Source organism: Salarias fasciatus, unplaced genomic scaffold (genome assembly GCF_902148845.1).
Source record: "Salarias fasciatus unplaced genomic scaffold, fSalaFa1.1, whole genome shotgun sequence".
Lineage (NCBI taxonomy): Eukaryota > Metazoa > Chordata > Actinopteri > Blenniiformes > Blenniidae > Salarias > Salarias fasciatus.
The window spans coordinates 52,838-79,926 of record NW_021941280.1 but is presented as its reverse complement, the minus strand read 5'-3'; the positions used below and the strand labels follow the sequence as shown (position 1 = coordinate 79,926).

The 27,089-nt window shown below is 42.8% G+C and overlaps 1 pseudogene; it reads left to right on the top strand.

Moving 5' to 3' along the window:
• The first annotated feature begins 1,140 nt into the window (after positions 1-1,140).
• Positions 1,141-20,698, top strand: LOC115384696 (solute carrier family 12 member 5-like; annotated as a pseudogene).
• Positions 20,699-27,089: the final 6,391 nt, after the last annotated feature.

The following is a 27,089-nucleotide window of genomic DNA, read 5'->3' as shown; positions in this document are numbered from 1 at the left end:
AAAGGAATTTCTAAAATTGTGGCTAGAATGTACAGACTTCCAAGATAGTAAAAAAAAAAAATCCTGAAGCCATTATAATTTTTGGAATCAGAGGTGTTTTATATCAATGTTTATCAAAAGCAGAAACTTTGATGATTTTACTAAAGTCATACATTTTTTCATAATGCACAGTAACCCACAGGGTTTGCCAGTAGGACTGCAAACATAATGACCAAATCATCCAGTCATGGGTCAGTCATTATCAGTATGATATGAACATTGGAGACACTTAAAAAAAAGAAACAGTGGTTTTTGTCTTGCTCTCATCACTTAGTTCCCCAACAGCAGCGTTTAGGAAGCAAGGTCATGTATAGATTTTATTCTTTTAAGTTCTTTTTTCTTGATTTAAGTGATACTGACTTCTGTCTGTGATCAACAAGTATGAATTACTTTGCCATGTCAATTATTTACTTTTTTTAAATTTAACGCACAATGATCAGTTCCTCTTGTTTCATTCATTTATAAATTTCTATGCTTTTGACTTTACAGAGCGTGAATGCACAGCATGGAAACAATTTGTCGCAGTTCAGTCAGTTTTCGTTTTACTTGTAGATATTGAAATAGCAATACATTTGTGATTTATCGTGCAAACCCAGGTGTAAACAAATTTTAAAAAAATTGTAAAACATCTAGTTACCAAACATAGTGAAATAAATTGTGCATGTGACATCTTCCTTAACTTTTTTGTGTTTTCTTTTATTTTGTTTTGTCTGCTGATGAAGTAAAGTTTTTTTGTTTTTTTTTTACTCAGAAGCAGTTGAAATCATTCAGTAGAAAGGAAATATGTGAGGTCCAGAAAGAGGGATTCCCCTTCATCAAATCCCACCTTCTTTAATATCTTTTTCAACTTTTTTCACCAATTTAATATCAACGTCAGCTTCATTGAAGTCACAACAGCAAGATGAAATCTGGTGTGTCATGAATCACGTGTTGCTTTGACCTTTATGACCTCAACCATGCAGTACTGTGAGGGTCATCTAAGGGTAAACCATGAATTGTCTTGCTGAGGCTGAAAGGTTTGAACGAGGCATCGGCGCTCCTCATTCCCGGTGTGTGCAGGATCTGGGAGATCAGATCTAATTCCTGTGTCGTCTTCTCTCCCTGTCTGTGCAGACCATGCTGACTGCCATCTCGATGAGTGCCATCGCTACCAATGGAGTAGTGCCAGGTGGGTGAGCAGACGCTGGCACCACACAGTCAGCACTGTTTGAGGCTGTCCGCTTCTAAATTTCTCCTTTCACTGATTGCTTTTGGCACATTGCGCCCAGCGCAGCTTGATATCTCCAGAAACATTAAAAGCTTTAGTCTGGGATCTTGTGCACTTTAGCTCGTCGTCACACAACGCTATTTACACAAAATAAAGCCCCAGCCAAATGTCTGCCATGAAAGGCTGAGTCTCCGTTTGTTCATTCAAGACACATTAATGTACAGGCGCGGCGCCGCTGCATTTTATAATGTGAGTTTACATAGTAATGATGGCCTGCGTCTTGCCAGTCGGTGTGCTTGCAGCAGGGGTCAGAGCAAATTATGGGCCTGCAAAGAAGTGTGGAAGCGTGCGCCAATTATAACTGTCTCTCTATAACTGGTATCAGCCTTTATGCCTCTGCAAAGCACTGATTAAGTTCTATTTATTTACGTTCACCTAATTGATTTGGACGCTGTTGTGAAGAAATACACACCTTGGTGGTAAGAGGAAACGTGTGGAGCAACTAAAGCGGCGAAAAAAGTTTAGAAGTAGCTTTCAATCACTTTTTGCTTGTTATGCATTGTGGTATTTTTCGATGCATTAGTCTTGTTCAGCGCTCTTATGCTCTGCTCTTTCTGCCCTCCATCCAAGTGTCAATTCACTGATTCACACACTTTTTTCACTCTTGCTTAAAAAGAGGCACCGTTAATGAACACTAATTGCTCTCGGATCTAATTTTTAAAAGATGTGAAACTGAGGTGTCAGAAAAAGAAGGAAAAATTGAACTGTAGCTTGCAAAGGTGAATGAAGTCATGAAAAATGTCTTAATTAAGTGAGACACTTCATATTTTGAGGGTGAAATAAAAATCACAACAATGCGTTGAGTAAATCTATTTCGCTTTATTCCACAAAAACTGGAGATAAACTATATTTTCCTCAGACTCACTCAGTAATTTGTTCAGTCTGTTGTCTTACGATGAAAAAATTCTTCTTTACTTGTAAATCTACAGCTATTTGAATGGATTTGTGTTAATCCTGTGTTTCCGTGCAGCCGGAGGCTCCTACTACGATATCCCGTTCGCTGGGTCCTGAGTTTGGGGGAGCAGTGGGGATCTGTTTCTACCTGGGAACCACCTACGGGGAGCCATGTACATCCTGGGGGCCATCGAGCTCCTCCTGGTGAGAGGCGTTCTGTCTCGCGCCGTTACTGCCACCATCAGGACGCAGCTCTCATTATTCCAGCTGTCTGGTGCCGCTTCACCAGACGAGGAGTGTGAGGATACACATCGGTGTCACGAGACCCCAAAATATGTCTCAGCATAGGTTTATTCTGGGACACAATCCTGGATTAGAAAACAGCTTGCCAGTTTGCAACAGTCTCTTATCCTTGGTGTTGCCAAAGTTCACTGAGCTTAGAGGAAAGAGGAAAACGGTGAAGGCTGACCTCTTAAATCATAGATTTCCCTCGCCCTCAGTGAACTCTAATACATCCTGCTTGGCTCTCTCAAAGTGATAACATGGTCACACATGGTGCTGAGTGCAGAGTTGGCCCTTAGATTGAATTGCTGTTATTACATAAAAGATTTGTGCACCAAGCCGCTCTGGTCCAGGAAAGTCTGGAGCCAGAATTGGAAATGTTGCAGTGACTGAACGCAAGCAGCCAAAGATAAAGCAGCAGCACAGAGGTATTTCAGCATCAGTCACTTGCGTCTACTGAGACTGTGGTCATCTTTTCACTTTTTTGTTTTTAAACAGGTGAAGGTTTCATGACAACAGCACAGCTTCCTTATCTTGTCTGCTCTTCTCGCTGCTCTTGCGGCTCAACAGCCCAAAGTCGTCCTCCTTGTTTTGAACCAATGCTTTTTCATCAAACCGTCCAGGACTCAGCAGGCCTGTTTAAACTGTCCTCACCAAAAAACTTTTCCTGCTGTGACCTCATTAATTGAAACGTGGTATTTTTTCCAATCAGACCTGATATTTCAGTTTTCTTTCAGGCAGTGCAGTTAATTGTGTCACCGCCACTCGCTCTCCTGCAAACAGAGCTCCTCTCCTTCAGCTTTTTTTTTTTTTTTTTTTTTTTTTTTTTTTTGCCTGCTTGTTGTGCTTTGAAGCTATTTTTTCCTCTTCAACCTGAATTCTGATCAGTTGATGAAATGCTGGGATCTTTCATCTTGATCTCCATTTTTTTTCCCTCCTCCTCTTCCTTTTCCTCCTCCTTCTCCATCTCTGCCTTTTATTTTACACTGCAGTCCCCTCAATGCTGCATGGAGTATAGAGTAATTATGCAAATACTGCATTAGCGAGAGATCAAGACACTGGCGGAGTAACAAGACAGTTCCTTGAAACATCTCTCAACATTTTGGTTCACAGTTACCAAGCGGAGCAATACATACACACGTGTGTTTTAATATCATCAGCATCATTCGTTTATTATTCCGCCTCTAATGGATATGCAGAGTTTGATCATGCCTAGAGGTTAATTTCGTCTTCTGGGTCAAAGCTGGCTTAGTTTCCATTGTAAAATAACAATCCCTGTAGAATTGTAAAGAGCGGATCTGGAGAGGGCTGATTTGAATATGTTTCATCCTTCCACCCAAGCCAAGAACACAAACTGATGCTGCTATTTTCGGCAGCATGAACAGTTCACAGTGAAGCGGGGAGATTTGTTTGCCTAGTGATATGCTGTTCTTAGCATCGGATCAGCTTCTCCAGCCAAATGACCCATCTGAGCTGTGACTCCTCGCTCCGTCTTCTCGGCTGTGTCATTGCTCTTCATGGTGATTAAACTGTTTGGGGCAAAAACCTTTTTTTTTTTTTTTTTTTTTAATGAAAAAAAGATAGAGAAAAAGGGAGAGAAAGGCGAGCGAGGGAGACAGAGCGAGAGAGAGATTCCCATGCTTATGTAACAGCCCCGCTATGAATCATCTCAGGCTGATGACAGATACTGACGAACTAATTAGGGGTTTACCATCACATATATGATGGAACTATTCTGAGTTCGACCAGTAGTAAAACTTTAATATTGGAAGTTAAATTAAGATAGTAATGCCATGCTTGGGTTTTTTTTTTTTTTTTTTAATTAGGCTGAATTAAAATAGGCAGTATAATGTGAGCTGCAGTAGAAGAAGCTGGTAATGAGCGTCACATGTTTTCACTCTGTCCTCCTCACTCCTCATCCCTCTCTGCCTTTCTCACCTTCTTTTATTATATTTCTTCTTCTTCTTTTTATATTACCTGGGGTGGAATTTTTATTAAATTCAGCGGTAAACACGGAGCTGGAGGAGCGTTTTTGTGACCTGAAACCTGCCGGTTTGAATCCCCAGGCGGACCAGGGAGAGTGAGGAGTGAACGTGACTCAGTTATATCCTCACTCCCTAAACAACTACCGCCAAGATGCCCCTGGAGCACCAAGGAGGATGTTATAGAACTTTTATGAGAAAAGTACAGCACTTTTTATTTCCCCCCCCCCCTCAATAGTGATAATTGAGTCCGTTTCCTTCAGATCTACATAGCGCCCAAAGCGGCCATCTTTCCCTTGGAAGGCCTGGAGGGCGCGGAGCAGGAGGCGGCCCTGCTGAACAACATGCGCGTGTACGGGACCATCCTGCTGACCTCCATGGCCACGGTGGTGTTTGTCGGCGTGAAGTACGTCAACAAGCTGGCCCTGGTGTTTCTGGCCTGCGTCATTCTCTCCATCCTCGCCGTCTACGCCGGAGTCATCAAGACCGCCGTGGATCCTCCCGATTTCCCGTAAGCTGATAAAACCGAGAGCGCCCAAGGAATATTAGCTGTGCAGAACAAGCATCTGTATGTGAGTTACAGGTGATGTAAGTTGAGTGAATTTAGTTTTTGTTAAATCTCCATCAATGAATGGTTTTTACATCAGACTCCCTCTGTCCTCTTCCGTCCTGTATTCCGGAATCAATCTCCTGACGTTTATATCGGTTGACAAAATAGACATCGGTTTACATTCATGAAATGTTTTGGACTCTGAAAGCTTTCCTGTATCAAACACACATTTGTATGAATATTTATCAGTGGCAACTTTATTTATAGAGCAGATTTTAAATGCAGCAGTTTACAAAGTGCTTTGACGGAGAGGAAATGACAAACACGACTGCATTCTGAGCCAGATGGGAGACAGTTTTTTTTTTTTTTTTTCAAATGCAAATCCACTAGAAGAGAATAGTCGAGTTGGAATAAAGTAAATACCCTCAATAACTTTTTTTCTAGAATTTGATGGACTTATTTTTGGAGATGAAGGAAAACTGAAGAACTTTCTGACTTGTTTTGGTTGTTCAGGTTGAACTGTGTTGCTGATAGGATAGAAACGTTTTAATCCTCATTAGATCATATTTTGCTGCAGCAGTTGAACATTGTGACTGTATTTATGGAAATAATATAAAATCAAACCACAGGTAGGATCGCAAACATGTTCACACGTCTCCTCAAACATCTCCTGCGCCTCCTCTCCTCAGTGTGTGCGTCTTGGGGAATCGCACGCTGGTGTGGAAGACTTTCGATGTTTGTGCCAAAACCATTGAGACGGCCAACGGGACGGTGACCACCCAGCTGTGGCGGATGTTCTGCGACTCGCCTTTCCTCAACGCCACCTGCGACAAATACTTTGTTAACAACAATATCTCTCAAGTCCAGGGCATCCCCGGGGTCACCAGCGGCATCCTGGCAGGTAGGTCAATCCACCCTCCGTGTGCCATGTGTCGTGAACATGAAGTCCTCTGTCTCCAGTCACTGATGATAACTGGTGGGGCGGATTCAGGCCTGAAACACAGACATTGTTGGCTGTTTACAAAGGGAATAAAAGTTATAAGAACATAAGTTTTCAGTTCTGGGACTTTGATTTTGCCCCCAAATCCTTTTGAAACGAATAAGAGGACATCCTTTTTTTCATGAGAATTATACTTTGGAAAATGTTTTGCAGACAAACTTTTTGGGTTTGTTTTTCCGTTTTACTCCCGCTCGGGCCGCCTGCTCCTCCCGTAGTGTACCAGCCAGGCTGTTAGACAAAGAATGGCTTGTTAACGACAACGTCCAGCACCTGTAGCTGACTCCGCGTTCCCCTGGTGTGTTTAATAATTTGCTATTCATTGCAGTCAAATCCCCAGGCTATGGAAAGTTCATAGTTAGCATCCTTTTTTTTTTTTTTTCATCCCATAATTCAGTCATGAATTAAACAAGAGTAAATAATTCATATGATGCATCTAAAATACTTTCCAGCAAAAACAATCCTAACAGCACTAAAAGGCAAAACTGAGTCAGTGACAGGAGCCAGCATTGTAAAGGACAGATATGTTGTCTTGGGAGAACGAATATGTAACTTTGTATGTCTAAAACATGCTGATTATTGGTTTCTGTGAGAGCAGTGAAGCAAAAAAAATTACTGCTCAGCAGTTGAAAGCTCTTCACTCTTGACATCCATCAAAACACTGTAATACAGGAAAGTCAAGATTTTCCCTTTTATTTAAAAAACATAAACAGTTGGTGAGGAACTCCACACATATGATGAATAATGCATGAAATCATCATTAGTGAGCATCACCTAATTATCGTCACTGTAAACAAGCCATTCACAGTTTTTTCTGCTCTGCATCAGTCAATTGTTGCAAGTTTTGTGTTTTGATAATAGCGGTTTTAATTGGGAATTGGGACGGAGATGGGGAAAAAGGAAGTTTACAAGTCTGGCACAGGAAAAAATACAGGGCAAAGCTGTTGTACTGCATGACTCATAAATGCAAAAATCTGATTTAAACCTCAATTCCAGTCCTGACACATTTTGTAGCGGGGACTTCAGCTTGGAGTAGTTTTAGTGTCATGTCTCCCAAGACAGACGCATTCTTAAGCTTTTCCCTGTATCAGCACAATCAAACTTATTATGTAAAAGCAGCAAATAATTTACAGTGGAATAACAGACATATTGAGGATTCTGAGTCAAACAATGCATTCTCCTCACTCCCTGACTGTTAATCTTCTCTTCCAATCCAGAGAACCTGTTTGGAACGTACTATGAGAAAGGAGACCTGATTGCCAGAAAAAACATGGAGTCAGTGGAGGACCCCGATGACCCCAGCACCAACATGAACCGCTACGTTTTGGCTGACATCACCAGCTTCTTCACACTCCTGGTTGGCATCTACTTTCCATCTGTGACAGGTGAGGACCCTCGTTTTTCTTTTTTGTGTTTCGTTCAGTCGGAGTTTCACTTGTTTTTGAACGGGTTGATAATCAGCTTGTGCAAAACCTCTGATCCGGATGTTTACCTGTTGACTGTCTCTCCAGGGATCATGGCTGGATCCAACCGGTCTGGAGACCTGCGGGACGCCCAGAAGTCGATCCCTATCGGGACTATTGCAGCCATCACCACCACCTCCACTGTCTGTATCCTCTCACTAAAACAGCAAGAGTCACGACATCCCAAAAACTGGAAACATGTTGAAATGATCTGGGATCATGTCTTTGGCTCCATTTTGAAGAAACCTCTTTGGATAAGGAATTTGTAGTGAGTGGAAACAATAAGTGTATGTTTATTCCGCAGGTTTTACATTTCAGCTCCTCAGGAAAAAACATGCAGGAAGACTTGCAGGGAGCGTCATGATTAAAGGTCAAAGGCCATGACTGCTACAATGCCAGTCTTGTTTTGAGGTCTGAACTACACATTATGTTACAATTGTAAGATGCTGTTTGTCCTCCTTTTTAGAAATCATGGACACACAACTTCTTCAGTAAATGAAGCAAATTGCTCCGTCAGTTAGTGTGTTTATATTGGATTCTTAAATGCTTCAATAATATTCTCTAATGGTGAAGTTATTATCATAGTGGCCACCATTCACGCCTCATTGTAACAGACTGATGGTCCTTTAGGTCACTGCAACTGAAGCCAATATCGTAAATATCCCCCGCTGCTTCTCTGAGTAATCAGCCCGGCCACACAAATTTGATTAGAACATCTAATCGCATCATTTGGCTTCCTATGTAATCACAAGTTAATAAAGCTGAAGGATATTCGTGACAATGTCACTGATCTCTGAGATATTAGTCCAAACAAAATCGATTACTGTCTTTCCTCAGCAAATATGTCTAATTGGTTTATCTGATAATTAAGTGCATCTTCAGAAAGAAAAGGTTCATAATACAGTTGAAAACTGTCGCTCACCATAACAGTGTCGGGTATCCACTCCCCTGCTAAACTTTCTTTGTAAAATGACTTTACTTTCCTGATCCTCACCTGCGCAGACATGTCCAGTGTGGTGCTGTTCGGTGCTTGCATCGATGGCGTGGTCCTCAGGGACAAGTAAGTCCATAGATTGTCCCTCTGCACTCGCTTTGACCAGCTAAACTGTTTTTTAACGTGTGAGTCACTCTGCTGTGCTACTTTAGGTTTGGAGAGGGCGTGCATGGAAACCTGGTGATCGGCACGCTGGCTTGGCCTTCGCCGTGGGTGATCGTGATCGGCTCCTTTTTCTCCACATGCGGGGCGGGTCTCCAGAGTCTGACGGGGGCTCCTCGCCTCCTGCAGGCCATCGCGAAGGACGGCATCGTGCCTGCTCTCCGGGTCCGTCTGCTTTTTTTTTTACTTTTCAGAAAGGCAGAAAGCGTGACTGTGCATTTCAGTCTTATCATATTTGTGGATGACTTGTGGTCCCGAAGGGCACCTCGTGAAAATAAGCTTTTTACGCCTGTTGTCTGTCTTTGTCTCCACAGATCTTTGGTCATGGGAAGGCCAATGGAGAGCCCACATGGTCCCTCCTGCTGACTGCTTGTATCTGTGAGAGCGGCATCCTCATCGCCTCCCTGGATGCAGTGGCTCCCATCCTCTCCATGTGAGAACTGAAGCAAATGTTCTCATGCGTTGCCTTTAAAGAAGAAAAAAAAAACACACCACACACACAACAGTGGGAGAATTCCGAGCTGCCAGTGACCCGCTATTTTTGAAACAATGCAAATGCCAGATTTCAAACACTCTGGATTCATCGCTTCACACGGGAAGGACAGCTTTGTAAATGCGTAAATGGTTGTGAATGTCACAGATCTGAACAAGGCCTAACCTCCTCTACATTCAGTGAAACTGTTATGTCACACGACATGAGTCGAGTGTTTCAAATTGAGGGTTTTTCATTTTTGTGTGTGTGTGGTGTGTGTGTGTGTGTGTGTGTCTCTGTGTGTGTTTTCTACAGGTTCTTCCTGATGTGCTACATGTTTGTGAATCTGGCCTGTGCCCTGCAGACACTGCTGAGGACGCCGAACTGGAGACCCCGCTTCAAGTTCTACCACTGGTCAGAAGAGCAGCCGCCGGATTTTTTTGCGTTTTGAGTCACAGTTTTTGCTAAAGGAATCTGGCCGTCTGTGTCTGCAGGGCGCTGTCTTTCCTGGGGATGAGCTTGTGTCTCACTCTTATGTTCCTCTGTTCGTGGTACTACGCCATTGTCGCCATGGTGATCGCCGGCTCCATCTACAAGTATATCGAGTTCGCAGGGTAGGTGCAGCACAGCGGCAGCAGAGATTGGATTTGCTGGCGGTGTTTGTCTGGCACATAGCCGTGCATGCGTGTCATACTCTGGGAAAGTGATGTTTATGTACATTTTTTTTTGTTGGGGATCTAATGGAAATATGTTGCTTCTAGAGTTTTTACTCCCTGACAGAACAGAATTTCTTGTAATTTTTTTGTAATGACGATAATAGTATATAGACATCGCAACTGATTCAAAACAGATGCAGCTGACGAAGCACAGGTGTGTATTGATGTGTCTGAATATACTGTTTCAAGCCAAACACTGAACACATACAAATGATCAAACTGGACTCTGAATAACAGCATTTCAGGTACAATGCTGTCATTGTGTGGTGAAAATATGGTAAATAGAAAATGCTTCTCCTCAGCTGAAGGGAATTCTCTTCTCAATCCCATTTACTTATTCAATAAGAACGACTACATGTATGGGCCCTACGATAGCCATAAAGCTTCCAATTTTTTTCCAAATCACACTGGCCTGAAAACAGATCAGGAAAATAGAGCATCATCAGTTTTGAAGTGATCTCAGTGTGCAGATTAGCTGCTTGTGTCTGCAGCCAGATGGAAATAACTTGAGCTCCCGAAATGAAAAGGCAGCTGCTCAGACCAAACGGCCTTTAAGGTCCTTTCAGGACTCCTTTCAAGTAGTTAAAGTGTTCAGGTGAATTGTAAGAACTGTTTCATTAAAACAAGAAGTTAAGGCTCCTAATGAAACACCGAACAGCTGCCGAAGGCTCAAAGATCAGGCGGTCATCATTTCTTATGCTGACATGAACAATTTTTTCAGATCAGAGTATTGATCACTGGGCTCACTATAAACTGTACAGTTTGATGAAGACAGTAAAGTAGACCGTACAATTGCGATATCAAGAAAAAATAAATGAGAAAATTCTATGTTTTCATAAAATTTAGATGTCAGTATTTCTTAACTGGCAGGCTCTAAAGAGAACTAAAGTGACTTCAAAAAATGTTATCAGTTCATTCCTGTTTTTAACTGAACCCAGTAGCTTTCCCAGAATAAACGATATTATTTCAGATTCTGTCTCTCAGTGCAGCTCCAGGGTCGTTCATTAATCAGTCCGTGCTTATAATAAAGGAACAAAGAGCCACGCACGCAGAGTATTTAGTGCTGTGATTGCTGAGTGACGTTTACCAGCGCTGCCTAATCTTTAATCACCCCGCCTCGTGTCAGACTGTCGTCTGACAGAGGATTGGTTTCGGTGGGCCCACTGTACTGCTGTCATATTTTAAATTTAGAACAAAAACCGCTCATGTTTCGACTGACGCTCGTCTGTGTCTCAGTGCGGAGAAGGAGTGGGGCGACGGGATCCGAGGTCTGTCTCTGAGTGCCGCTCGCTACGCTCTCATGCGGCTGGAGGAGGGTCCGCCACACACCAAGAACTGGAGGTACCACACACTCACACACACACACACACACACACACACACACACACACAGACTCGGTTGATTTATTGTGATCCTCATTAGCTGAGAAATTAACAGCACGTCTGTGTGCGTTCAGTCGCTGTCCTCGTCCGTCTCCCCGTCACGGCTGTCTGGACAGAAGTGTTAGTGAATTCTTAACACATCAGCTTTTCGTGATGTTGTTCTTGTTTCATCCCAACAAGGACGATTACTTGGCCAACGTTCATTCTTCAGGGCTTTGACACTTTGTTACTCTCCTTGCTCTTTTTTTGATTTGTCTCCTTTTTGCTTGTTTTTTTTATTTTTTTGTCCTCGCCCTTCTCTCTGAATTCCTCTGCCCTCTCTTCAGGCCACAGCTGCTGGTGCTGGTCAGTACAGATGCAGAGCAAAACGTGGAGCAGCCTCGCCTGCTGTCTCTGACCAACCAGCTGAAAGCAGGCAAAGGTCTAACCATCGTCGGTACGGCTCTGGAGGGAACCTACCTGGAGAACTTTGACCAAACACAGCGTGCGGAGCAGGTGGGGGATCTCTCAGCAGACTTATTTGTATTTATGTGCATGAGCTTGGGACATGTCAATCCTTCAAATGAAGCTGCTTCAAATGTGATAATCCTCCTTTGCTTTTGTACTTGTGTAACCGTTGTTTCCTCGCTCTTGTCTTTCCAGGCGCTGCGCAAGCTGATGGAGGCTGAGAAGGTGAAGGGTTTCTGTCAGGTGACCGTGTCCTCCAACCTGCGTGACGCCACATCCCACCTGCTCCAAGCCAGCGGACTCGGAGGCCTGAAGCACAACGCCGTGCTGGTCAGCTGGCCACGCAACTGGAAGCAAGGCGATGAGCACCAGACGTGGAGGAACTTTGTCGGTGAGCAAACAATGGGCGAAAGTATTCACATCAACGCAACAAAGGAAACAAAGCTTGGATCTGCCGGAAAGCTGTCGCAGATTTGTTTTATTTCCAGGTAGACGAGTGGATTGAAGTCAAACATGCTTTGTTTCATTCAAAACTGCAGCTTTCCATCTTTCTATGGCCAGCTGTCTGCGAGACAAAATACCAGCGCCAGCTTTCGAGAAACTCATTCTGCTGTTTGTCCACTCTGTTGAAGGGAATGTCTGCTAAAGGCTCTGTATGGAAACACTGCCTTGCAAAGAAGGAAATCACCCACGCCAAAAAGGAAAAAAAAAAAAGTTATAAAAATTACCCTAATAGAAATACAAATACCTGCAGGCTCACAGAGGAGGGAGAATAAATGCATTTTAAATACATTACTCACAGGAGCTTTGAAGGGAATAACAATTAATGGTTTGATAAAACCAGACCGACCCAGATACAATGAACAGAACCAAATGTTCAAATGGAGAAAATAACTCATCCAATACTTAACCATTACACTTCTAATACTATAGTGATGGTCTGTCAAAGGCGTACCTTGTCTTCTTAAGCTCGTGGTTATTTTAAAGAGACCTAGTAGGTTACAGTTATTGATAAAAAATATATTGATATGCGGTATGTGAAAAGCCGCAGGCAGTTAACATCAATGATTCACCATGAAAAGACTCAGATATATTCCTGTAACAAACTGGGATTAGGAGAAATATTATATTTATATTTTGCTTTCTGACATTTTAAAGTGAGTTGATCTCTCTTTGATTTCTTTTTAAAATGTTTTTCACAGTTTTCAATGATTGAGCACTTCGTTAGAAACTGGCCAAATCACGACGTTTGTACCTACGATCTTTTTTTTACTCACAGGTTCACGAAGAGTTGCCACGCTTTAGCTCCACCTGCATTACGTATGATCTCCATTCAAATCGAAGTGCCACCTGGAGTGAAAAATATTATAAGCTGTTATTATCATCCATTTTTATCCAGCTTGGAGTCAGAGGTCGCTGCAGCTGATCTCAGCTTAACGTGGGTGAAAACAGGACTCACCCTGCAGGTCGCCAGGGGGCGGGGACAGGGCGACCGTAACACAATGCAACAGGCGATTTCGAGTCACCAGTCTGAACTAAATGCATGTTTCGACTGGTGGAGGAAACCACAGCTCCCGGTGTAAACTGATGAATGCACAGGAAAACATTCAAACTCCACATAATGTCCAAGAGGTGCCTGTTGAAGACCGTAACACTGTTTGGCCACTAGTTAGCATTTCTCTCATAATTGCTTGCTGACATACAGATATATTTGAATTATGTATTTTGTCTTTGAGTGGTCTGTATTGGTGGTTGAAGCGAAGATTTCCATTCTGTACCATATCGCAGTGTATCAAATCTCACCACGGAGAGCAGCAGCTACAGACAATTATGTTCCACAAAAACAATATGAAACCCAATCTGTGTGGTGTGTGTGTGTGTGTGTGTGTGTGGGGTGTGTGTGTGTGTGTTGTGTGTGTGCCTTTGCTTTTCTGTTGAGCAGAGTTGGTCAGAGAAACCACCGCAGCTCGCCTCGCCCTCCTCGTCCCGAAAAACATCTCGGCCTTCCCGTCCAACGGCGAGCGCTTCACCGAGGGCCACATTGACGTGTGGTGGATAGTTCACGATGGAGGCATGCTGATGCTGCTGCCCTTCCTCCTCCGCCAGCACAAGGTACTGTGCAGAAGTTCACCAACAAACCAGACAAGAGTTCATGGTGTGGCAACACAAGCAAGCAGGAGAGTCTGGCCTCACGCTATGAGAGCCACACGTTCTGAAAGACTGCCTAAATCCCACCGAGGAATGACACAAAGAGCGATAAAATCAGAATCCAGAGGCTGGAGGAGACGTCGGAAAAGGGGATGATAGATAGAAAGTCTTTATTGTTCTACAGGGAAAAGCGATAAGATAAAACGAGTGATTTCCTCGTCAAAGTAAAGAGTCAGTTTGCTGGGTGTCCCGAGTGATTCCTGCAGGTCTCGGTTGATTTTTGATGTCATGTGTTTGACTTTCTAGAACTTGTTTCTGTTGATCATTGAGATCAAAATGTGGAAATTGATTCAGATGATGACTGCATCGCAGAGGTTGTGATATGAATTTTTACAATAATTGTTTTAAAACGTGAAGGACGTTGGATTCAAAAATTCCCTTCTTCGTTGTCATTGGAGATGCAGCTGTGAACAAGGTCCGCAGACTGAAAACATATTGTCTGATCAGATATTCCGCTGCTTTACTTCAGGTGTGGAGGAAGTGCAAGATGCGCATCTTCACTGTGGCCCAGATGGACGACAACAGCATCCAGATGAAGAAAGACCTGACCACATTCCTGTATCACCTCCGCATCGACGCCATGGTGGAAGTCGTAGAAATGGTGAGAAGTGTCTGCGGCCACACATGCAGCAGCTTAAACTTACACCTACATGCATATATTCAAAGGCACTTTAATCTCTGCACCACTCAGCTGACTGCGTAATTAGAGAAAGCCGGCAGCTCCTCTGGCTCCTCGCTCTGCTGAGCACAACCAGCATTGTTTACACGCAGGGAAGCAGGGAAGATGCATCGCTGCTGCCATCTTCTCACTGCCGAAGCACTAAATGATGCAAAAGAACTGCATGAAGTACAGTGTTTTCAGGTGTCACGCCGAGTGCCGGCTGAAAGGTCAAGCTCTGAAATCCACCTCCAACACTCAAAATGAGAGGCTGCAGACACAAATGTTTTGGGTAACTTCTCAAAATGTTTCTGTCTTTTGGATTACATTACGTGAGCTATTTTATTTTCATTCTTCTCTTTTCATGTGTGTCTTTGGTGCATTGGAGAAGAGGCTGACATGGGGATGTTGCATAACTTCACCTTGTTACTAATAATGTCTTAGTCGCTGCATTCTTCTATGAAATTAGTAACAGTGTGAGGGTTAGTGGAGCCTTGGTGCTCCCGTTGCTTTGTCATCCATGAAATCAGTTTGAAAGAGGCCGAGTTGCTGCAAAAAAAAAAAAGAAGTTGCTGCATCTCATTGTTCAAGAAGGACGTTTTTAATCCCGAGCCTCTCATCGTGAACTTAATTAAAGGCATTGATTGGACATTAATTTACCTTACCTTCACTACTGTTGGCTATGTGTGTGTGTGTGTGTGTGTGTGTGTGTTGTGTGTGTGTGTGTGTGTGTGCGCGCACTTTCATGCCTTTTTTGGTGCCCTCTTCATGCTATTTTTTTTTTTATTTCTAGATCAGAAATGTCCAACTAACTGAAGTAACTTGAGCTTAGTGAGTGAATCAGTCATCAGACTGACCTCCACAGCAACGCCAGGCAGCTATGTGCTCATCATTAGAACAGACCCAGCTAAAAGGGATAATTAAAAGTGACACAAGAAGTACATTCACGAGTGAGAAACTGGCCGACTGAGCATCAACACGAATCCTTGATGGTCTCTTCCTCCTCCACGACAGCGACATCTCGGCCTACACCTACGAGAAGACCCTGGTGATGGAGCAACGGTCGCAGATGCTCAAGCAGATCAATCTGACCAAGAATGAGCGTGAGAGAGAGGTAGGGAACTTTGTTTGCGTCCAACTTCTTGTTTTGTAAACCACCCACAGTCGCTCTGATAAACGTGACAGGACTTGACAGGCCGGCTTGGCGTGGCTCGACTTGATCTAACTTGACTTGAGTTAACATGACACAGACGCCCCTCCGGACAAAAGCATATCCGCCGTTAAATTGGAGCAGTAGGACACCATATTTCTCCTCTCGATCAGCGCTGACTGCAGCCACAATAGCTGCTGTTTGCTTTTGTGTGTGACAGCATGATGATGTTTTGACAGAGAGAAATAAAAGATATTGATCTCAGTGTTTTTTTTTCTTGTGACGGTAAAAAGCACAGAGAGTTTGTGTGCTATTATTTCCTCCTCTAGACTCTTTGTTGGACTTACATCTAGACTGATTCCGTAATAAATATCATAAAATCAGCTTTAGAATCGTGGGCCTTTCAATCCGAAAGTCTGAGAGAAAATCTCCACTAAGGTTTCATCGTTTCTCTTCTCCGTACTCGTGTGTGTCGTCGCAGATTCAGAGCATCACCGATTCCTCTCGTGGCTCGATCCGGCGCAAGAACCCGGCGGCTGTGACCACCCAGCTCAGCGTGACCGAGGAGCCTCCGGCAGCCAGCAAGGAGGAGAAACCTGAAGAGGAGGTGGGACCCGGCTCGGAGCGTACGCTTCATTAGTTTGAACACAAGAAGAAGTGTGTAAAAACCAGGCAGCCAGGATGTGCTGCCGTTCATCGTTTTCAAGAAAAGTTTACATGAGCCAATAAAACGGAAAAAAAAAACTGTTCAGATAAAACTGAAAATATCTCCCAGCAAATACCTGCTGAGTTAAGAGTCAGAAAGAAGAAGGATTAAAAAGTATTATGTGCTTCAAATACAGAATTAAAAGACTGTTAAAATAATATCAACATACTTCAGTGTGTAAGTTTAAATATATATGTTAATAACTAGTTTTTAAAATAGTAATATAAAATGTGTTTACCATTTTTTATTCACATCACAAATTTTGAATATCTGTGAAATAAATTGTTCTCTCTCATTTACATTTAGCAAAATAGTTCTTTTTTTTTATCAAAAAAGTGTAAAAACTAATAGATTGAAATGGAATGGGCTATCTTTATTCCATTTACAGATTTACTCATGTAGTTATGAAGATAAATTGTCAGGCTTTCATTATAATCAAGACAAATAAGGTTGTGTTTTTAATGATTTACCAGCTAAAATAAACAGTATTCTGCACACATTTGAAAAACATGATTTGTTTAACTTTCTTTCTGTTTTCTGTTGTGTTCTTTATTTTTCATTGCAAAAAGCAGTGTGTGAAAGCGATGAGTGGTGGTTTGTGTTGAGTTCAGTTGCTGTGTGTGTGTTTGGTAAGGCGGCGTTAGCAAACATGAACGAAGCAGGTTCCATGCCGGCTGTTTCTGCTGTTACTTCTGTTTTCCTAAACTGTCCGCTCAGCATAACTAGATTAAGTGGCGACTAAATGGAGGCTTTTTATGGTTAAGCTTCGGCTCTGTTGCTCTCATTAATGTACAGTTCTGATGACAGAGCAGGTAATGTCGTGAAAATGAGAAGACGAGGCTGGTTAATCACACTTTCCTCCCTCTCTCCCTCTCAAACACTGTGGTTCGTCGTGACTCTGCCTGCATTCCTACATTTCCACCGTGACTCTTTCAACCTCCCATGTAATGTACATGTGGATCCACATCTGTCCTCTTCTCCTCTCGTCTCATAGTCAAAGTCGGCCTCTCCCCCTGTATCCTCCCCCGCTCAGGTGCAGCTCATCCACGACAACACCAACCCGGCCAGCCCCGCCACCCCGGCCACCCCGCTCACCCCCTCCGAGACGGCCCAGAGTCCAGGCGAGCAGGTCCAGATGACCTGGACCGAGAAGTGCGACGGCGAGCCGGCCAAGCCGCCGGGCGCAGCCACACCCGAGGGCATCAAAGACATCTTCAACATGAAGCCGTGAGTGCTTTGTAGAGCTGTAACTGTGAGGAAGGGGAGAAACTGCAAGCACCGAGGCTGAAATATGCAACTTTCTAGAAATATTTGACAGCTTAGTCTGATGATTTGTCTCTCTTTCTTGTCATGCTGCAGTGAGTGGGAGAACCTGTAAGTACTGAAGTTCTGATAAACGCCATTCAGTCCATTTACCGTCCATTTTTGCATCCGGCAGATGAGGATCATTGAAACTGTGTGAATGAGCATCCGTCACTTCGCTCAGCTCTGAGAACCAGCCGCGCGTTTCCCCTCGTCACCGTGAATCAGTCGCTCCTCTCCTCTGTGGTTGTTTTGTCACGCAGGAATCAGTTCAACGTGCGGCGCATGCACACGGCGCTCCGGCTGAATGAAGTCATTGTTAAAAAGTCCTCGGAGGCCAAGCTGGTGCTCCTCAACATGCCGGGGCCGCCCAAGAACCGGACAGGTGACGAGAACTGTATCCTTCACCCGGACAGCGGTGGCTCTGCTGAGTCGAACGCGTCAGCGACGGCTCAGGCTTCACTTCAGTCATCAGCCATGACGAGGAGCGCGCTCACTCACATCATTGATGGCTGTCTGTGTGTCAAGGATTAGCTTTCAGGTTTTATAATGTTACTGATTTTTTTTTTAAATCCAGAGATGTAATATGGAAGTCACCAAAACCAGACTTTAATTTTTCATGGCTGAGACCATGACAGTCTCACCCGCTGAGACGATTTTAATCCGATCTCAGTGAAAAGTGTCATTAGATGAGCGTGGGCAGCCAAATACACACATCATGAAAGGGTTTTTTTCTCCGTTTCTCAAGAATGAAACTTAGTTCGATTCAACTAGAAGTGGTTTTTCTAAATCAAACGTTTTGTTTTGAATATCAAAACACTGAAATGTCGGCTATAGCCAAAATTTTAAAATATTCTGTCTCAGATTGCTCAATTTATTTTCTTGCATATTTTGTTTTGCTGCATCTGAAATTGTGGTTTTGGAGTCAATTTGTTTATAATCTTAAAATTAAATGAAGTTTTAATTTATATAGAAAGGTCCTAATTTGAACAGAACCTTTAAAACTATGTAGATGGAGTGACTCCCAGTAGTGATTTATGACTGAAAACTTCTGCCTTTGGTTTGTTTTCTTCATACAAACAAGGGTCACAGTGTAAACTAATATTGGATTTAGTTTTATAACTTTCACTGAGGCCTGCACTCTGGACATAATGTTTATTGTAACTCATCAGATCTCTAAAATATGATAAAATCACCGCTAACAGAATATTTTCCTGAGAGGTTACTGAAGTGTATCACAGTCTGTGTTCACTCTAAAATAGAAATACAAATAATGCTTAGCAGTGAAGTCAAGCATTGAAACTGAGGAATCTTTGGTATGTGTTTGAGAGATCAATTCTTCACTGTAAACAGGCTTCTTTATATTAATGTTTATAATATTTATTAATATATTATATTGATATTTATTATATTTTTAATCATTATTTTAAATGGTACTTGAAGGAATATGCATTTGTGGGATGAACAGCAGCTGCATCCATCTACCAAATCCTCTGTCAAAAGCCAAACAGCTTTTCTTTGCAGTTGACTCTTTTTCAAAGACGATTTGAATTCTTGATCTGGGTGAAACTCACGTGCTCACCTCTGGTGCTCATCCCACACATGCATGTCCAAATGTGGACCAATTAAAAAGAAATGATCAACCTTTCCAGCAGAATAGGATCTGTTTTCAAAAACGCACCTTAACCTCACAGAATGTATCTATCAAGTCTATTATATCTTTAATTTAGTGTTTAATTTATGTGCTCTGAATGGTAAACGTGTTTCCTAAATGACACGACGGTTGCGTGACCAAAATGTGAAGTTTGACGTAGCTTCACAAACACGATCAAACACCGTTCAGGCCTTGAGGCTCCTGCAAACTCCTGGAAATAAAACCTGGATTTTATGTGTTTAGACAACAAACATTAAGTTAATTGACTTGGTTTCAGGAGGAGCTCTGTGATTCACTGTCAGAGAATGTGTGTGTAACGGCCACAGAGCCAAAGAACTCATTAGGATTCAGGCAGCGATGGCGCAGAGAGAGAAGAAACCTTTTAAGTCATGTTTCCATGTAATTTGGTCATTTCATTGTTGTTGTTTTTTCAACTCTCTCACAGCTCAGGGTTTTTGTCAGTCGGCGGAAATGAAGCAGATCATGGAATGTGATTGGCTTCTTTATATCATCACTTTACTTTCTGATTCTTTTGTAGAATTTTATTGAGTTTTAAAGGTGCGAATTCATATTTTTTTGCATAATATGAAAGCAGATTTTTTTTGGTGATGAAGGTCAAGAGAATAATTTAAGAGTGTAGTTTGGATCATATAATTTGTTTTGTCAGAGATTTTTATTGATATTTAATATAGAAAATATCTCAAACTTTATGATGGCATTACCTTTTTTTTCTGAACATAAACGAGTATAGATTAAGACAAACAAAGACAAACTCTTCAGAACGACACAGACCAAACTTTAGTTTTGTCCTGAACTTGACCGGAGAATCTCTACAGTCTGAAACTGAACAGCTTCAGCTCGCCACAGACTTACCCTGCTTTAAAAATGCCGTCTTTTCATTTCCACCGGCTGTCAGAAGCAAACGTGAGCTGATGGGGTGTGAGAACCGCCTCCACCTGTTCCATCCGTTTTAGGAAGTGTGGCGGCCGCTCGCTGGATTTCCTCTGCTCTCCTTAACCTTTCGCTCTCAGACATGGAGTTCCTCGAGGTTCTCACCGAGGGCCTCAACCGGGTCCTCCTGGTCCGCGGAGGCGGCCGCGAGGTCATCACCATCTACTCCTGAAAGAACAGCCCCCCTCCTCCTCCTCCTCCTCCTCCTCCTCTTCCTCTTCCTCCTCCCCCCTCCCTCAGCCCCGTTCCCCCTGCCTCCTCATCCTCGCTGCTTCATCTTAGTGTGTGGTTTGTTTCTCTGAGATAGTCGTCTCGCACTCAACCAGCAGCCCCCCGCTCAGCTTCAGCACCTCTCCCTGACCCCCCGACCCCCCCCCCTCAGCCCTGAGGCCTTCCCTCCCGTCCCCGCAGCTCTCTAGACCTCCCCCGGCTGATTTAGGCGCTCTCTGCTTCGCCCCCCTCTGCTCGTCTGTGATCTTCTGTGGTTTCTCGGTCAGGATGAGATGGTGGCGTTGGCCGCGGGTTGCTCGCTGAGGTGTGAGCACACGTCCACGTATGCGTCCGTCTTCGTTTTTGATCTGTGTACACTTTCCTCTTTTTTTTTTTTTTCTTTCTTTTTAAATCCAAACTCCAAAGTGTGGCATAGACGCGGCTTCTGCTCGGAGAGAACGAGAGCCGGCTGAAATGAGCGCAACCTCGGATTCCTGTCTGTTTCGTTCCCCTCGGTGGTGATCGGACTCCCCCCACAGTGCTCCAGCGTCTCTGGCGTGAGTTTTCTCTCCAGGCAAAAGACACTGCTGCCCCTCAGTCGGGACCACCAGCTGGACGCCGGAGGAGCAGGAAGCCGCCAAGTACGAACTGTGAAACTCACACTGGCTCTGGGAGAAGACTCAAACCTGCAGCGTTATCTTTAACTTCACCACTCTTTAAGCATGAACTCATCTGTTGTGTTCCTGTCCTTCCACCTGACCCCCCCCCCCGCCCTCCCCTAAAAAAAAAACAAAAAAACTCATCTCTTAGTGGCTGTCCATCCCTGTGGCCACTGTTAGTGCCAAAAAATACAAGGCTAGCTTAGTTTGTCGAGATTGACGCGTATCTAAACTGTGAATAGTGCGATTCCTACGCAAAAGGCTGGTGTGACAGCAGAGGAGTGGGGAGACGGTACCAAGCCCCGCCCACCCACACCCCCACCCCCAACCCCCCCACCCCGAGGAGATCACCATCGCCAGCACCCCTCGACCCTCGTGTGGATCACTGTAAATAATGTACAAGCTCTGACGCGTTGTTCAGTATGAGTGTAGTATTTTTGTGACCTACTAAAAAGCTTCTAGTGGAGACAAGACGGCTCCCTCGCTCAGAGGGACGGCTTGAAATACGCTGTTTTTAACAACAACAACAAAAAAAATGTATTTATTTATTTGATGGCATAGGCTCCTGTCACTAACCGTCATCGCAACCTCGACAAAGCACTGCACCTGCACTGTCCGCCACTGTGCAACAAGTGAGATTCTGATTATTTCATCGAGTTCATCGAATAGTTAAGAGAGAAAAAAAAAAAACACCTAAATGTTATTTTTTCATCTAGAGAACAAATATGTATTTATGTTTATAGATCAAAGTTACACATATTGATGAAATAGCTGCCATGTTGACTGTCACTCAAAGCTATGTCTATGTTTTTTGCCAAATCTACATACATTAAATGTGCCATATCAAAGTATTTTTCAAAGAGAAATAGCGAACTAAATTCTATCGATTAAATCAGAGTGAACAAAATAGGTTAAAGGAGGCGTTTTAACGTGAAGGTAGTTTGCAAAGTGGCCCTGTGGACGACGAACGCATGAATGCCCGGCGTGTGGAGCGAGCCGAGGGCTGAGCATGGATGGGTTCCGAGTTCACAGGGTCCGGTCTCAGTGAGCAGAGAGGACATCGGCTTCTGTAGCTACGAAACTCACTTTGTCCACGAGAATGAACTCTATGCAGTAGACTCTCCGGTGAGATTTTCTATCCTTTTTAGGTCGGTTTCAGATTGGAGCTGCGCACGACCCGACGGAATGACTCGTGAGGAAATCCTGTTTAGGCTTGGAGTTTAAAAGAACAAGTGCATCTTGGAAGGAAGGAATGTGCAATAGTGGAAATCCGGACTCATGTGATCATGTTATTTATTTTTTTACACATATATTTTGTATATGTAGATTTCGTAAGTCTTATACAATCCAGAATCATCTCACTCTGACCAAGGACAGATGTCACTTTATTTCATTTATTCCTGTTTCTTTTCCTCAAAGAACTGTTTTTTGGTCATTTGCACTTGTAGTAGAACTATAAATATAAATAAACACGTATATATAAATATAAATATATATATATATACAGTATATACAATATAGGGAATCAAAACAAACTAGTTTCTAGAACTATTTAAAAACAGTATTTAAATGTTTTTAGTGTTGCTTGAATGTCGAACCATATGTTGTGAATGCTGCTAGTATCTATAGATTTATTTGTACTGTAAATAGAGATGACTAAAGCAACATTAAAGAAGTGAAAAAGGGTAAAGACATACATATCAGTGGTGGCGGTGGTGGTTATCTAACAAGACGAGGCTGCACCTGTAAACATCTGGCCTGCGATCTCTGAACAGGGTTAGCTTTCTGTTTTATTAGAGGACTAAATACTGAATACCGTGATGCAATATCCCACCCGAGGGCCGCAGCCCTCCACCCTTTTAGAACACACACTCTCTCTTGATTATATCTATGTGCTCAATTGATTTTAAGGTAAATGATTTCATTTAAAGAAACTAACAAATTGCCAAATTGTTTTAATCTTTCTGATTCATTTGATAAACGTTAGAGAGGAGAAGAAAAAAAACACCAAAAAAAAAAGAACTTTTAAAACTCGCCTACCTTTGACTCCTGTGATACAAGCAGCCGCTAACTAGTTTTCAAAGATTTCTGGGTGCCAAGTCACGAGGATTTTATTTCCCGCGCCGGTTACGCTCGGACAAAAAGAGGTCGTCTTAACGCTCAACGCCAGTTTTTTGAAGAACACCGTTATTTTCAGATTGTCTCTACAACATTGCCTGCATCAACTGAGCCTTTTAAATTCATTCAAGAAGAAAAAAAAAAAAGAGAGAAAAGATACCTGATGTTTATTGGAGACATTTATCGGAAATGAATTTATTTATTGAATTCTAAATGTTTTATAATTGCTGTTTGCATGGTACTCTGTGGCAATATTTGTTTTAGTGGTTTCTCTAGTGATGATTTACATGTTCAAGGCGCAGGAGTGCAGGAGGAGGTTTCTCAAAGACTTACCGAACTCGCACAGGGTTCCACCTTGAAGATCGAGTCTTTTTGCAAAAGTATGAGTTCACTATATTGTTACTTGTTATATTTCAATCTTGCTCAAGTAGTTTTACGTAAACGTAATCGGAGATTTTGAGTTTGCGGGTAGATGGGCCTTAGGAATGGTCATTTCACCGTTTGTAAATATATTTATCACTTAAGTCAGAGACACTGTAACCTACTAGTGTTGTCTTTTGTTGTACACTGTTCTATCACTGTGGACAAAGTCTTAGAGTTTTTGTAAGATTATGTGCAATATTGTTCTCACATGGATACTTTAATTTGCTCACAGTTTTCTTTTTTTTTTTTCGTTTTTGTTCTCATGTTGATTAACACTTCTGGGGTGTCAGCAGTCAGTCGCACACTTCAACCCAATGTTTGCCGTCAGGTCTTCTGACCATAAAGAAAGTGTTCATCCAAAATGGCAGACACAGCGAAGCACTTTACACTAAAGGTGGAAGCAAAACTCTGCAAGAGCAGCGGGAGAAGTGACGAATTCTTACTCCGCCGCAAAAACAAAAACGTACGTGGCGGTTTTAGTTTGAGTCGTCGTCTGGAGCTGCAGCGACACCCGGCTTTCAGAGAGAACGACTCCCTCTGGTCTTGCAGAGTCAGTGGAGGCCTTCAGCAGGCGCCCAGACACTGGGGGAGTCTGTGGTGGAGGGGGGGGGCCGGGGTCCTCTGGAGCCCGCCTGCTCTGCACAGACAGTCCCACAGTGACCTCTGGTGGCACGGGAGTGTATTACAGCCAGCAGTCTGACAGCTCAGACTCCATGTATGAAAACAAAAGAATGAAAACATGAAGTCCCATCATCATCCTCACTGTTGCTGCAGTTGTGAACTGCGTTAGCTCAAAGGCCGACCTGCTGACTCTGTTTACATCGTTTGGACACGTTTAGCATGCATCACTCTCCCCCCCCCCCTTTCTCTTTGCCAAACCTCTTTAAAAGAAAAATAGTAAAACTGTTCAATTTCTATTGCTTGTCACTCAATCTGTGAGTTGAGCCTTCCCAGAACCCCCCTTCCCCCATCAAACCCCTGGTCTCCCTCTATCCCAGCCACAAAATCACCCCGCTCTGTATTCTAAATGTGACTGCAGTATAATTCTGAAAAATGATCAAAGAATATAAAACTCGCGCTTCCAATTCTGGGGCCGGCTCTGCTTGGACCACACAGGACAGTGGACTTAGAAAACCAGCACGCCCCTTCTTACTCTCCCCCCATCCCCGTCCTCTTCCTCTCTACCCTCCTCCTTCTCCTCCTCCCTCCTCCTCCTCCTCCTCCTCCCCTCCAGCTGATCCATGATTGAGATCAGGTCCTTTTCGCCTGCACAACTGTAGCATGAGACAAAACCTGCCGGTGATCATCACTCAGTCTCCATCCTTAAAGGGATACTAAGGGCTCTGAAACACATCTGTAACCGGGTTGAGGAGGCTGTCCTGTTCAGAACACCAACAGAGAAATCAAATCCCAGACGGCTGGCAGAGAGGAGTGGAATCTCACCCTTCACCCTCACAGAGGCGCCCCGGGTTGTGGAGCCGTTCTCTGCCTCTCGCAGTCGATCTCTCTGGGAATCAGATAAAAAAAAGAAGAAAAAAAAGAAAATAGACATCAAAGTTTCTGTCCGTGCGGTGCAAGCAGAGCCGCGTCCCAGTGATGTTGTGTAACTCAGTGCATGCATGCAATTACCCTGAACAAGGTGTATTGAAAATATATTGGGTGTTTGTGGTATAAAAGTATTTTGTTAGACACTTTTCTTTTTCTTTTTTCTTTTTAAGTAGTATGATCTATTTTCTTTTCTCTTTCCTTAGGACTGGCCAATCAATGTATCTGAGATATTAACATTATAGTACCAGAATCTATTTTTTGGTAGATCTGTCAACAAGGTCTTCTTCTCATTGTGTCAAAAAAAAAAAAAAAGATCTGCAGATGAAATGATTACCAAAGTATATTTCAGTTAGTGTGAATTGAGTGTGAAAGTGTGTGTTCCAGTGAATTATTTAAAGACCTTCTCACTCCAACTTCATAGCAGTCATCGGTTAAATAAAATAAGAGTTCGCTATTGGATGTGCCAAAGTATTTGAAGAGATGTCTGCAAGTTTAATTTAAGTTTCTTCTTGAAGCAAAACAAACTTTGAGTCTATTGTGTGTATTAATTATTTGGCATGTGATGTGCCATTCAATCCTCCTGGAACTGGACGAGTGGCACATTGTGAATTAGCACACAGACTGGAAACATGCAGTCTTACTTTTTATGCAGTTTGTATAATCTGGGAGAAAATGTAGGCGTAAAGGGCTATTTTAACGGGCTCCTTGCTGATTTTAGTTCTTTTAACATGTGAAAGTGCAAGGGACAGTCCAGGTAATTACCCATTAAAGGAACAGTCAATTACTTTTTTTTTTAATTGAAAATGCTGAGTTAAAAATCCTGATAGAAAATTCAGAAGAGCTCAAATGAAGGTGAATGTTGCAGCAGTGACTCACTTCTGCCACCCCAGGGCGAAAACGTGGCATGATCTAAATTTTTAATGTGCACCTTTGAAAACAGCGTTTCCATATTTTAAATTCTAGCTAAAGTTTTTACAGAATGTTTCCAGCCTCTGTGCTAATCGAATGTGTTGCAGCTTCACATTAACCCAACATCAACAGTATTCTTCTCATTCAACTCCTGTGTAATGCATATTTCCTTTAATATTGGATAACCTTTGGGGAAAAAAAAAAAAAAAAGAATTTGGTGACCAAAGGACACACGTGACTGTGCGGGCTTGTTTTTAATTCACTGGACTTGTGGGAGATATTTTGTACGGATGACTGAAAACCTGACTGGATGTAGATGATAAAATACAGCATACACACAAAGACACACCTGACTCGGAAACGTTCTCACTCTGAACCGTTCATGACTTTTCCTTGATACTGTACCTAGTCTTCTGGTAAAGCCGTAGTGTGTTCCTTTCAGTTCTGTGGGGGTGTAGTGTGTGTACATGTGCACTTGTAACTGCTGGGGGCTCGGGGGTGGTTATGGGCGCGGGTGGGAGGGGGGCTACGTGTAAATAAATTCAAATAACAGTTAGTGTGGAGGTGTTTATTTTTTGTGTCAGTGTAAGTTAAATATTCCAAAACTGAAAAAAAGACATGTATTATTCTCTATTGTGATTCATGGTACATTAAAAAGAGGAAAAAAGTAGTTTTCTTACATTTCAAATGCTTATCTCGATGGCTTCTGGCGATACCCGTTCCATTTTATAGATTTGTCAGCACAAAATGCAATAAACCAATACCATTTTATTACAGCAATCGTGTCTGGAGTTTTTAATGTTTCATTTTCACAATGGAAACTATTTTACAAAATTTCAACCAAAAAAAAAAAAAAAAAGATATAAAAGAGAACAGATGGTTGGAGAACGAGTTCAACGACTGAAATTTAATCTGCAGTTCAACTGAAAACAATTTAAAACATCGA